Source organism: Syngnathoides biaculeatus, chromosome 13, assembly GCF_019802595.1.
Source record: "Syngnathoides biaculeatus isolate LvHL_M chromosome 13, ASM1980259v1, whole genome shotgun sequence".
Lineage (NCBI taxonomy): Eukaryota > Metazoa > Chordata > Actinopteri > Syngnathiformes > Syngnathidae > Syngnathoides > Syngnathoides biaculeatus.
Genome location: NC_084652.1, coordinates 16,070,299 through 16,084,721, shown reverse-complemented (window position 1 = coordinate 16,084,721; position 14,423 = coordinate 16,070,299). Strand labels below are relative to the sequence as shown.

The 14,423-nt window shown below is 41.5% G+C and overlaps 2 pseudogenes; both read left to right on the top strand.

Moving 5' to 3' along the window:
- The first annotated feature begins 1,041 nt into the window (after window positions 1-1,041).
- On the top strand, window positions 1,042-11,029 carry LOC133510729 (kelch-like protein 10; annotated as a pseudogene).
- On the top strand, window positions 10,454-13,953 carry LOC133511035 (kelch-like protein 10; annotated as a pseudogene).
- Window positions 13,954-14,423: the final 470 nt, after the last annotated feature.

Here is a 14,423-nt window from a genome sequence, read left to right as displayed (position 1 = left end):
AGGAAATACACCCTCTTCTGGGTCTTGTTGAAAATGGAGTTGATGTTGCTCTCCGACTTCAGGCCCCGCGAGACTCCCAGGAACTTGAAGGTCTTAACAGTTGACACAGGGCTGTTGGACCGCATGTGGCAGCTGTGGCAAAGGATGCCTCCTGAAGTCCATGATCATCTCTACAATCCAGAATATGTTTAACTTCAAGTTGTGTCAGTCACTCCACAGCTCCAACACCACTTGCTGTCGATAAGCAGACTCGCCACTGTTTCATGAGGCCAATGATGGTGGTGACTTGTGTAATTTTAAACTTATCTTCATTGCCATCCTAATCCTATTCCTTTCCATATTGTTCATAAGAGATGAGTAATGGCCGAGAACAAGTAGTACATCTTAGTAAACAGCAATAAAATCTAATTTCATTATCTGCAATATTAGAAAAATGCACCAAAACACAAGTTTAAATTTTGAATCAACACTTTTGTCAGTCCAGAGAATTTTTTCTCTGGGGTACTGTTGTTTCACTGTTCAGTAACTCTGAGGAGAGCTCTTGCCTACCACTGGGGTATCTTGTTGATACCAGAACATTCAAAAGGGATCAATTGTGTTCAATCTACCAGTTTTGTGTCTTTGCAATCAGACATATCACACTGCTGCTCATTGAGATAATCCAGGCCTTCTGTTTTTTGGTTATTGTATACCCTGTCGGTGTGTGAATGGTTGAGTTACTTATCTTAGTCTTGCAAAGAAAGGATGGTATTATTGACTGGCTATATTGGCTGGTTTGTGTGGCCATTCAACCTTCCAAGGATTTTTTGGAGTCTGATATTCATCACATTGGCGACATAGACCATGTATGTATGTATATATATATATATATATTTACACTGTATGTATGTATACATATATATATTTACACAAACACACACATACAGTATAACGAGATACGGCACATGTACCACGTACCACCTGCCGCAGGACCCTGTGAAAGCAGCTGAGAACATCATCGATGTCTCTCTTCCCTCCTTTCTGGACATTTATTACACCCGGCTCACCCACAAGGCTGCCAGGATTGTAGGTGACCCCACTTACTCATTCCACTGCCTCTTCAGACTGCTGCCATCAGGGAGGAGACTGCTGAGCCTTTGGGCAAAAACCAGCAGCCTCAAAGACCATTTCTTCCACCAGGATGCTGAACTCCCTCTCTGCTTTGCCCCATCACCTCTCCCTGGCACCTACCACCACTAACCACCACTAGACCATAAATTTAGTTCATGGACAAACCTTAAGCACTGTATTCACTGCCTTTGCAGCAAAGTGCACATACCCAATTGGTCATTCTGCTACAGTGTTTATTTAATGTCTATAATTTAATGCACTTTCACTGTTTATTATTTATTTATTACAGCACAGCAGGTCTGAGAGGACACTATTTCAGGTACGTTGTATATCATTTGGAGGCACGATAGAAAGACTGGTTAGAGGATCTGCCTCACAGTTCTGAAGACGAATTCAAATCCCAGCCGTGCCTGTGTGGAGTTTGCATGTTCTCCCGGGCTTGTGTGGGCTTTCTCCAGGTACTCAGTTTTCCTCCCACATGCCGAAAATATGCATTAATAGGAAACTCTAAATTGCCTTAAGGAGTGATTGTGAGTGTGAATGGTTGTTTCTATGTGGCCTTTGATTGGTTGGAAACCAGTTCAGGCTGTACTCTGCCTTTTTTAAAATGCCCCCTTTGCACAATTGTCATTGCACTGGTGTATAACGTGACCCGCGAACAGCTAAGGGCAATCTGTACAACCTTAACACAAAGTGGGGTGTTGACACACTCTTATCTCTTATTTGTTTTAAATGAAGAAGACTTTGCATCTTGCACATCATTGACTCTTGTAAGGAATAGTTCCTATGAACAGAATATCTCTTGTTCTTTGTTCTTGTTACTTTGTTCTGAATGACGCACCAGGACGGCACCGACTGCCAGAGACAAATTCCTTGTGTGCTTTTATACACTTGGCCAATAAAGCTGATTCTGATTGCTCGAAGATAGCTGCATTAGAATCTATAACACTCCAGCGACCCTTGTGAGGCTAAGCGGCTCAGAAAATGGATGGATGTCATGTATGTATAACACATCTGATGATAGTTACTTGAACTTGAATAGATAAGATTGAGAATTTTGAATAACCTGATTTCAAGCCTCTTGTCAGAAAATGTCTCAAAGTCAGCAATGCATTGGCGAGTTTAATTTCACATTTATGGAGGCAACACAGAGCTACCATAACTCCCAAATACTTCAAAAAGTTGGTTTGGTAACATGTTAACTTTAGCTCAATGTTTGGTGGGATTAATATCATCTGAGTAAGACTGCTTCATTTTGGTTTTGACATTTCATATTTTGGGGGATCAAGGTTTAGAGTCTCCAGTTTCTGTACTCGTCTCATTCCGACTCCAGGTCTTTTCGACCCCATCTTTGACTACATCTATGGTGAAGGTTGCAAATCTGGCAACGTAAATTAAAATAGTCAAAACTCACTTTTCGGTGGGATTAGTGTCTTTCAGGTAAGACTGATACAGGGTATGGTTTTTAACATTCAAAATGTCATATTTTTGTGGTTTTATAGTTGAACCCAGTGATGTTTACTTTAGATATAAAGCGCAGAGAGCTTGATGATGTAGATGATGTCACTGCTGATGGCCAACTTGGCTTTTGACACAGAATGCCACCATGATGTAATCGCTGAAGACTCCCGCTGCCTCCCACCGTCTACGCTTTACTATGTGATTTCCACTGAGGCTTTGGCCGAAATCGAAAGTATTAAGAAATGGCAATACATTCAAAATGAGTTACGATGGACAGCTCTCATACAATCCTGGCTCCGTATACAATCAACTACGCCTATCAAGAGAACTGAGCGACGCCATTGTTACAGTTGATAAAGTTGAGTTTCACATCCATAAGATCATCCTGTGCAACTGCAGCCCGTACTTTGGGTGAGTTGACCCAATTTCATAATACTATACAGTGGGGCACTTGAGCCATGTGAATTGCCTGGACTTGCTTCGCCAAAACCTATAAGACTAGACTTAAATGTGGTATTCACGAGACTTGACTTGGCAAGTCCTGCATGTATGCAGTTGCAAATCTGCAATTTGAAGATAGAGAATCAAAATCAGAATCGGGGTATGTAAGTTTTGCAGCCCACAGATGCGAGACCACGATGACATCAGAATTTTTCTCTCAATATAGTACCCACAAAGATAGGGAAGCTATGTTGACTTAACAGTTTAGTGCCCTGAATACCTTCCCCAACATTAATTAAGCTTCATGTTGGTTCTGTATATCATTAAAAAAAAGTGTTGGGATAGCAAGCTAACAGCCGGTACAGTAATAGCTAATGTATACAAGATGTTGTGACTACAAAATTGAATGACTTAAATTATGACCAAACAATGACTTCACTTCGCCGCATTCAGTACTCGCCACAATGTAGGTACCTTAGCAAAATTTTCAAATGGGTTTGAGGCACAAATGAATTAAGTAAAGTATTTATCCTATAGGAGCTTAAAATAAAACTTTCCAATGGCACAAATAACATTGTGATAGGTTAAGAACTAACTAAGTTATGAAACATTAAAGTTCAGAAATTAGGGGTAAATATCTTTTTTTTTCCCCCATTAGAAACAATGGAAAATCTGTTTTTTTTTTTCTGAAAAAGGACTACAACTTTCTTAATTCTTTAGATATTCATATGAAACTTCGATATAATGATCATTAGCCCATCACTAGCCTATTCCAATGGTATTTTCCATGATACATCACTAAATAGCACTAATTAACTAACTGCTGACACATTAGATCAAATGAAATTTCACATAAAGAATCTAAAATACCTAATCTAAGAGTCTGTGCAGTTTTTGTTTGAATAGCTACTTATCTTATATGAGATGGAAGGGTTAATTTTTTTTAGTTTTGTGACGTAAAATTTAACAAAATCTTGGAAATCTGAAATTGAAAAAAAATTGAACTTTGGTTTTCTGGGTAATTTTTCTTCTACATCATCAATGGGATTTCCTGTCTATTTGGCCGAAAATAATGAGTTTGATGGGTATACTTGCACCACTTTGGAAAATTCTGAAATGAGTCATCGCGGAACCAATGTGGCAGTGACCGATTCGCTGATATTAAGGTATCTACCTGATGTACAGGAATTTTGTGGAAGTAATTTGACATTTACGACTTGAACATGTCTGATTTAATCCCAACACTATTTCACCTCGAGGAAATTTCAAAAACATTTTGTGTCTACCCTTTACAGAGCACTGTTTCTACGTTGGTCCACTCCAGACCAGAGGGTCTACACTGTACATGGCGTGACGGCTCCTTTAATGCAGCTATTTATCGACTTCGCATATACCAACTCCGTGTCTGTGACAGAGGACAACGTACAGGACTTGTTGATAGCGGCCGATAAGTTCAACGTGATAGGCATCGTTCGAATTTGCAGCACATTTCTAACAGAGCGGCTCTGCCCGCAGAACTGCATCGGCATCTGGCAAGTCACAAAGAACTGCCACACCCCAGAGTTGGAGGACAATGCCCATCAGTACATCCTGTACCACTTTGAGGAAGTTGCAACATCAGATGAGTTGTGGCAACTCTCCATGCAGGACTTCTGTGACATCCTGGACCGGGATGACCTGATTGTGAAAAAGGAGAACACGGTTTATGAGGCAATACTGTACTGGATTTCACATGCGCCTCAAGAGCGGAGAAACAATGTGGCTCAGCTCCTAGCAAAAGTAAGTCAACCCTTTTGAAATTCTATTGGAAGCATGGGGTGTGGTTGAAATATGTAGAATGAAGAATACTTCATTTTTCTCGGTATGCAGCGGTGGCACTCAAGCATATCTGCCTCACAATTTTGAGGACTGGTGTCCAAATCCCAACCCTCCCATGTGGGAAGCTTGCATGTTCTGTGCTTGCGTCGATTTTCTCCAGGTACACCGGTGTCTCCCACGTTGCAAAAATGTGGTAGGTTAATTGAAGACTTTAAATTGCCCTTGGGCTTGAATGTGAATGGATGTTTGTTTTATGTGCCCTGCGAGTGGCTGGCAACCATTTCAGGGTGTACCCTGCCTCCCAACCGAAGATAGCTGGGAAAGGCTCCAGCACACATGTGACCCTAGTGAGGATCAGCAGCACAGAAAATGGTTGGATGGATGATATGGAGCCTCTAATGAACAAGAACCTGGGGTCTTTAGTAGAGTTGTTGTACATGAAGTCAGTCTTGATCATGAGGCCAGTCTCAAGGTGTAAAGGTCTCATCTTGATTACATTTTAATTTGAGCTAGTTTTCGATCAAATATATACACCCCCAAATAAGTGATCTCTGTCAAGAAGGTTTTGTAGGTTTATACCAGCTGTAACCTAGCCCTGGTCTAAACCTACAATTGGTCTCATTTCTGTTCCAATCTCAACTTCTAAATGTTTTGATCTTGTCTTAGTCACAACCTGCTTTGGTCTTAATCTCAGTTTGGTCTCCTGCTTTGACATTGGTCTCTACTTGTTCTGAACCTCTCATAAACTCTTGGACTGACTTAGTCTGAACCAGTTTTTTTCATAGTCACTCTTCTCTATCCCTCAACATCTTGGTTTTTACCTTGTCTCAATCAGCTATGGTATTTGTCTTAAATCTCAGCTCCTCAAGATTTAATCTTGACTTTTCTCTGCTTTCATTTTAGTCTGTAAATGTTCTTGAGCACTCAAGATTTTAGGCCTGTCACATAATGCGGTCAAAAGCTGTTTGGACAGGATCGTTAAAAAAAACAAAAACAGTTACCGATTCACTCCGGCACCATTAGCAATTGGATGTATGGGCACCCTGAACATCCAGCATGGATAGGGTTTTGAGGCTGCACATGAAGAAAATTGTGTACTTTGATTAAAATTCTGTTATGTGGTCTCAACTGAACATGAGTCAAACCTGCAGCTTGCTTCCAGGACTTTTACTTTATCTTTTAACAAGAACAACACAAGTGTTTGGTGAACGTAGTCCATAATTTTCAAATGCATAACATATACCAGTGTCTTCTGACCACTTTGTAGGTCCGTCTCTCTCTGACCAGTCAGGAGTTCATCACTATCAATGTGCTGACCAATCATCTGGTGCAGAACAGCAACGAATGCCTGGAGATGGTGGCTTTTGCTATAAAAGTCATACATCACATGACTGCCAACTCCGTGTCTGGATTCTGCAATCTGATAGCTCGTCCTCGCCTGCCCTCGACCATCCTAATGGCTATTGGCGGTCGCAATGGTCGAAACGCAGCACACCGCATTGAGGCGTACGACGTGCACGCCAACTGCTGGGGCTACCTGGTAGATGACATGGACCAACCCCGTTCGTACTGCGGTGCAGTCTTTCTCAATGACTCCATTTACTGTCTGGGTGGCTTCGATGGGGCAGAACACTATAACACCGTCAGCCGCTTTGACCTGAACACGCGCACTTGGCAGGAAGTGGCACCCATGCACTTCCGCCGATGCTATGTGAGTGTCACAGTGCTTAATGGGTGCATCTATGCAATTGGAGGGCATGATGGACGTGTGAGACTAAAGACGGCAGAGTACTACACGCCTGAGACCAACCAGTGGACTCTTATAGCCAGCATGCACGAACTGAGGAGCGATGCCAGCTGCACCACCCTCAATGAAAAGGTAGGTGAAGTCAAGGTAATTTTTTTTAAATTCAACTAGAATTTTGCTGACCTCGCTATAATTGCCTCATCACTTTCGTGTGCTTCCAGGTGTACATTTGTGGTGGTTTTAACGGAAATGAGTTCTTGCAAACAGCCGAATATTACAGTCCAGAGACTGATGAGTGGACAGTGATGCCCCCCATGACGAGCCGTCGAAGCGGCACCGGAGTCATTGGCTTTGCTGATCATGTTTATGCAGTAAGTAGCAAAGTATGATACAGTCAAACCCTTCATTAAGATAAAAATGCTAACAATTTATCCCTGAAAAACTAAACAGAACAAAAAACATGAACGGATATTGTTCCTTTGAATATACTGTAACATGCTTAAATCAACATCTTGAACTATCTGCACCATTTCCAGAATTATCGCACTATTTTTCACTTCAAACCGCTCTAAATTACATGGGGACTGTGCACAATTGTTATATCACCCTTACACATTACTGATACCCTTTCGGTGCTTGATGACTTTCTAGTGTGTTTTTATATCCCAAGAGTATATTTTACCACAGTATCTGTTGTACAAGAGTGGCTCCAACCACTGAAGAAAAATTCAATGTATTTTTGACAAAATTGGAATATAAAGATTATTCTGATTAATGGAAACATAATATGTAAACAACATTGATGGCTCACAAAAATTACCTTCAAAGTCATAGTTATCTTAATCCTTGAAGTAATCCATGTTACACAGAAATGCTGTAAGAAAACATAGAGACAGGTCATACAACAATATTCACAAGCATGTAATTTTAGTTTGTAATTAAGGTTCATGCATTTATTGGAGTCTAAATGTATCACTTCAACAAACTTTCTTGAGAGCAATTACTCCTTTCCTTTTAGACAGGGCTTTGGACACATCTTGAGGAATCTTAGAGAATAAAGGAAAAAACACAAATACTGCAGTATTTAAAGGGCTGGAGTTCACTCTACCTCTAAAAGGACTTGATTGATGGCTTTGGTTTATCTTCATTCTGCTTTTAAAGGTTGGAGGTTATGATGGTGATATCCGTCTAGCCAGTGCCGAAGCCTACAACCCCTTGACCAACAACTGGATTGTGTTGCCACCGATGGAATGCCCCAGAAGCAACTTCGGCATCGAAGTCGTTGAGGATCGCCTCATCGTCGCTGGGGGGTATAACGGTGTCTCCCCAACCAAGCTTGTGGAGTTTTACGACCTCACCACCGGTCTGTGGTCACCAGCCAGCGACATGGGGGTCTCCCGAAGTGGTTTGACTTGCTGTGTGATGTCTGGACTTGGCAATATTGCCCAATATGCTATGCTTCGGAATGATTTACCTTCGTTAATCTTAGAAGATGAAATGCTGGACATGGAGGACTAATCTAGACCTTGGACCTTTATGGTGAAAAATGAAAGAGACTGAAAAGCTGTTTCAATAACAAGTGGGAAAATAGAAGACAAAATATATCACAACTTTGTGTTTAATCATGTTCTTTTTTTCTCTCTCATGAACAGGAATGAACTGATGCAAAATCCCATTCAAGGAGTCCATAAAGTCCAGCAGTACCTAAAATAAATCAGCAGCACAGAAAATGGTTGGATGGATGATATGGAGCCTCTAAGCTCTATGGAGCCTCTAGTTTCTGGGGTTTCAAATCAGCTTCTCATATGCTGCTGCCACTCAAGTCGTTTGGAAAACAGGAGTCAGTCAGAGATGCACTTTCAGTTGTTTATTGAATGGGCCAAACAGTGAAATGCACAAATACAAAGTGAAAACATTCACAGGGAGCATGGAGCAGATGCCAACACTGAATTTACTGCATGTCAATCGTAAACCTGAGCAGGAGTTCCTGATTTCACTCACTAGGCAACACCCCTTTAATAAAGGCATACATTTGGCATATGCTTTCAAAAACCACAGAAATTAATGTACAATCTCTATAAATATGTTTTCACATTACTATTTTACAGTGGAGTGTTTTTTCTTTATTAAAACAGATAAGTTTAATGGCAAACTTATTCCAATGGGTAAAATGGCTTTGATATAAATAAATTGAGTTTTGAACTTGGGCACAGAACAGATTAAACTCACTAGTCAATATACCAATGAAGTGGTTTCTGTAAAGGATTTTATAGTGTTCCCATGGGCTCACCGCCTGTGGGGGCGATCTAAGGGTATGCGTGCAATGTGAGCTGGGTAATGGCCAAAGCTAGGGACCTTGGCAGTCTGATCCTTGGCTACATAACCTAGCTATAGGGATGTGGAGTGTCACGTCTCCGACGGAAAGCCTCTCAGCTGTTGTGCAAGGTCGAGAAAGTCCAGCAGCTTTCCTGTGGACACAGCTTGGGCTCTGGTACCAGTCCTCATCTTGTAAGGGATAATGACAAGCTGGAGTCTGAAGCCTTTTTGCCTTTTGGGACCCTGGAGCCAGTTAAGTATTTCCGGCTAGCCAAGCAGAATGCAGCTTTGGTCACTGAGGCAAAAACACGCGTGGGAGTTCAGTGAGAACATGTAGAATGACTTCCGGACACTTTCAAAGATCCAGAATTCAATGTCTCAGGACAGTTAAGTAGTGTGCCAATAACCATTGTGGGCATGGGGAGCTGCTGACCTCAACTTGGGACACAAGTCCATTCATTTTCTTCGCCGCTTATCCTCGCCAGGGTCACGGGGATTGCTGGAGCCTATCCCAACTGTCAACGGGCAGGAGGCGGGGTACACTGAACTGGTTGACAGCCAATCGCAGGGCACAGAGACAAGCAGCCGGACCCACAATCACACCTGGGGCAATTTAGAGTGTCCAATTAATGTTGCATGTTTTTGGAATGTGGGAGGAAACCGGAGTGCCTGGAGGAAACCCCCCGCAGACACTGGAAGAACATGCAAACTCCACATAGGCGGATCCAGGATTGAACCTGGGACCTCAAAACTGTCAGGCCAACTCTTTACCAGCGGCGCCACAGTGCCGCCGGGACATAAGTTGGTGGGCCAAATCCTTCAAAGAACTTAATTCTATCAACAAACTTCCAATGTGGAATCATATCTCCTATTTCTGCTATTTGTTTTTTGCTTTCTCTTTGTTTGCTGCCTTCACGCCAACAGCATCAGCGCTCCCCGCGACCCATGTGTAGATAAGCAACTAATAAAATGGATGGATGGATGTATATATATATTAATTTCTGGTTCTATAATATTTCAAGTTGAGTTTTGTTTGTTAAATACTGTTTCAAAATCAATGAATGAATGGCCTGTCACATAATGCGGTCAAAAGCTGACTGAATGAATTTATTAATCGGGATTTCAAGATCAATTTCAATAATTCTGATAATTACGCTCTTTGTATTTGCAGAGCGCTACTGTGGCGTGAAGAAAACATTCCTCACTTTTCATTCTGTGCTCCAATTGCCAGAGCAAACCAACATCCAGAACCCTTTGAAAATGTCCCACTAAACTCTCCGTCTGAGTTTACCTGGTCTACTACTTTTTTAATGGAAGCCTCAAAAATTCTACTAAACCCATTTCTAAAAATTTTTACTGATTGGTAACATGAGCTATCAAGCAAACGCTCAGGAAAGCCACATGATTTTTCACACCACTCATCGAAATCCAATCTTGTATGATCTTGGGTGAGAAAACCCAAACCCACAGTAGTTTTCTTTATAATTAAAGGAGTGACACTTTAATGCTGCAGATGATACCGTTGCTGATGTTGAAGATTGCGTTTGACACAATGCCACCATGATGTGGGAAAATTCCTGCAAGAATCCTGGTAGGATTGAGCAGAACGCAAAGGTGTTATAAGAAATGGCAAGACGATCAATGAGTTTCAGTGGACGATTTTCATACGAGTCTGGCTGCGTTTACAATGAGCTGCGTCTGCCAAGAGACCTCAGTGATGCAGTCATCATAGTTGATCAAGTTGAATTTCGGATCCACAAGACAATAATCCTTTGGAACAGCAGCCTGTACTTTGAATGAGTTTATCAATGGTCAGAAAAAGCAATACAATGGCTAACCCAAACTTAAACACACGTTGAATGTGATCTCTGTTTCTGATATTCAGAGAACTTTTCCAGCATTGGTGAACACCAGACCAGAAGACCTACGCAAGCAAACGACACAGGACATGCCAATTGTTGATTTTAGTTTATGCCTTAGGCCACTACTAAAGTAACCGGTCCAGCCATTCACAGAGTAATCTGTGTGACTTTCTCTTCCTGCTGCAATCTAGGTCCGTCTAACTTTGACCAGCCTGGAGTTCATCACCATCAATGTGTTGACCAATGAACTTGTGCAAAACAGCAGAAAATGCCTGGAGATGGTCGCCTTTGCTGACCGAGTTATGCGACACATGAAAGCCAAGTCTGTGTCTGGGTACTCCAACCTGGTTGCCCGTCCACGACTACCTTCTGGCAGACTATTGGCGATTGGCAGCTGGAGGGACGCAAATCCTACGCAGCTCATTGAGGCATATGATGTGCAAGCTGACTGTTGGGACTACTTTGTGGACCACATGGAGCATCCCCGAGTGTACTGAGGTGTTGTCTTTCTAAACGACTCCACCTACTGCGTCGGAGGATTTGATGGGATCGAACACTACAACACTGTCAGCTCTTTTGACTTAAAGACACGGGCCTGGCAGGAAGTTGCTTCTATGCACTCTCGTTGATGCCATGTGAGTGCGCCGGCCCTTAAGGGCTGCATCTATGGCTACGATTGGCGCATCAGCTACATGCCTAAGACCAACCAGTGGACTCTTATCACCAGCATTCATGAACTCAGGAGCAATTCCAGTTGCACAGTTCTCAATGACAAGGTTGGCATAGAATAGATATTTTTGTTTGTGGTTGTCACTGGTGGTTGTCAGATTGGCTGAGCTATAATTTCTGGGATTGCAAAATGATTTGTGATAAATTACATTTTATCATTTACAAATTTACTTGATTGTACTACTTAGAAAATGTTGTGGACAAGTGAAATTTCTCCACAAATCTAAAATGCTGGATGGTGACCCTTTGATTTCCTTGGCACAAGATGACACAAGATGCCAAAGGAATATTTTTACACTGAATAAAAATAAAAATCCAGCTTTATTTTGTTTGTTTATGAGCTGGACTCAAATATTAAAACATTTTCTACTTACACTAAAAGCCGTTTGCCTCAACTATTGTTCACAAATCTAAGTCTGTGTTAGTGGGCATTTCACCTTTGTGGAGCTAATTCATCCCATCTCACGTTGTTGTGCCATTTATCCACGACCATTACCACATGGTTTCATGTTTTCAGTGGAAGGATCTGTACACAATTCGTGGAAACTGAAAACATCCCAGTTCTTGCATGTCCAGCACATCCCCTTGTAGTTCCTGCCAATATCAAGTAACTTCCCATTAGCCATTGAAGGTGTGGACCAACATTTGACAGGCCACCATCAACAACCTAATCAACAATGCGAGGGAGATGTGTTGCACAACATGAGGCAAGTGGTGGTCCCACTAGATGATGACCCCCCCCTCCCCCTTCCCCCAGGCTCCCACAACAAAGGAAAACTGCCAATTCCAGAGTGCCATTTTGCTGTGGTCATCTTAAAGCAAAACTGTGCAATAATAACGCAGTCTAATCCAGCATCTTGTTATGCCACATCTGTGAGGTGTCATAGATTATTTTGACAAAGAACAAATGCTCACTCATTTAGATTTGTGAACAATATTTGAAGGAAATGGGCTTTTGTGTATGCAGAACACGTTTTACATTTTGGGGTCCACATGAAAAATGGGACCAAAACCAAAAGTGTTTTATTTATATTTTTGTTCAGTGTACGTTAGACATAGCTTTGATCTGAACACAAAAACAGCCAATAGTTTCTTAAAGATCTGATGCTTTTGATGTATAACATAAAATTATTTGACAGCCTTGCATAAATAATGTCATTTTATTGTGAGGACAAATTTCTCAAGAATGGTGTTGTATTCTTTTGAAAATAAAAAAAAAACCCATCCAGAATAAAAGGTGTCTTATTATGAAAAGGTTTTGTTTTTGAAACTCAGTTTCTCTTTCCCATTTAAACGGCTTTCTTATGTTGTTAAATTGACTGATATACTATCATCTCTGTGAAATCGCTTATATTCTAAGAATATACAAATCCTAACAAATATAGGCGACTACTTTCTTCACCAAATACAGCTGTAGGGTCAAGTCTTTAAAGAAAATTTGCCTTAAAAATATGAATTTGTTATCGTATTAGCTTTTTCTTGAAAAAAATAGCCCCATTTTTTGAGGTGACGTATTTTGCCAGAACAACTTTTTCTAGTATCTTTTGATGTAATATTTTCTGTATGTGGAAATAGGAACTACACATTTTTCTGCTGACAGGTCTTTAAATCAGGTCATTGGAATTTCTTGAGCTTATCTTCGACGCTAGCGAAGATCTATGCCTTCCCTTTCTGCTTCCGGATAAATTCTGTCAACAACAACAACAAAAAAACATGTCCTCTCATAAATTGGTCTTTTATGTGGAGGCAACCAAGGAGAGGAAAGTGGTTGGGGCCAAATATGGACAAAGCAGACACAAAACTGTCAAAGGGGCCTTTTCTGGATACTGATGTGACAAAACCAAGGTGTTTTTGGAAAAGCATTGACACTTTGATAGTAAATCCATGTTAGTCACTCTATGAAGGTGTTATAGCCAAAATATGTGATCTTCATATCATACAGGAAATGAACACATGGTAGTTCTGAACCCAGAACATTTGAGAGCTCTTAGTTTCATTCACTCCTTCATAATTTCCCCTTTTGGCTGCAGGTCTCCATTTGCGGAGGTTTCAATGGAAATGAGTTCTTGCAAACAGAATATCACAGCCCAGAGACCAATGAATGGACATTGATCTCCCCCATGAGCAGCCGTCGCAGTGGGATTGGAGTCATTGGCTGTGGTGACTATGTTTGCGCAGTAAATGTAGTTTGGTAAACAGTGCCCCCGCAGCAACTTTGGTATTGAAGTTGTGGAGGATCGCGTCTTTGTTGCCGGTGGTACCGGTGACATCTCGACCACCAACCATGTGGAGTACTACGACATCACCACTAGTCTGTGGTGTCCGGCCAGTGCTATAAGGATCTCCCAAAATTGCCTGGCTTGCTGCGTGATATCGGGATTTCGAAACGTGACCCATTATGCAACGCTTCAGAACAATTTACCCAAGCTCCTTTTGGAGGATGGTTTCGAAAGGAAAGATGACTTCTAGACCCTGGAATGGTGCAGAAAACAGATTTATAGAAATGGAAAACCACAGCGAATAAAAATATCTCCAATTTGATTAATATATTTTCACATGGTTCAAATTCATCCATTCAACCACTTTCTGCACCGCTTATCCCGATCCCAGCCATCTTCGGGCAACAGACAAGATACACCCTGAACCGTCCCCCAACCAAATGCAGGACACACAGAAACAAACAGTGCTTGAATAAAACCCACACAGGTACGATGAGGGATTTGAACCCCGATCCTCAGAATTGTGAGACAACTGTAATGGAGTCCATTGTGGCGCCTGGTTCAAATTTTCTTTTTTGGTTTGTATCGGATCATGGACAATACCAGGGATCAGGGTTGATTAGGAATCCTACCTCTCAGGTGATGCAGCTAATCCTGATGTTTGGAATTATGGGCTGCGGACAGTATTCATACAGTGGTCAGTTCAGGAAACTTATAAAA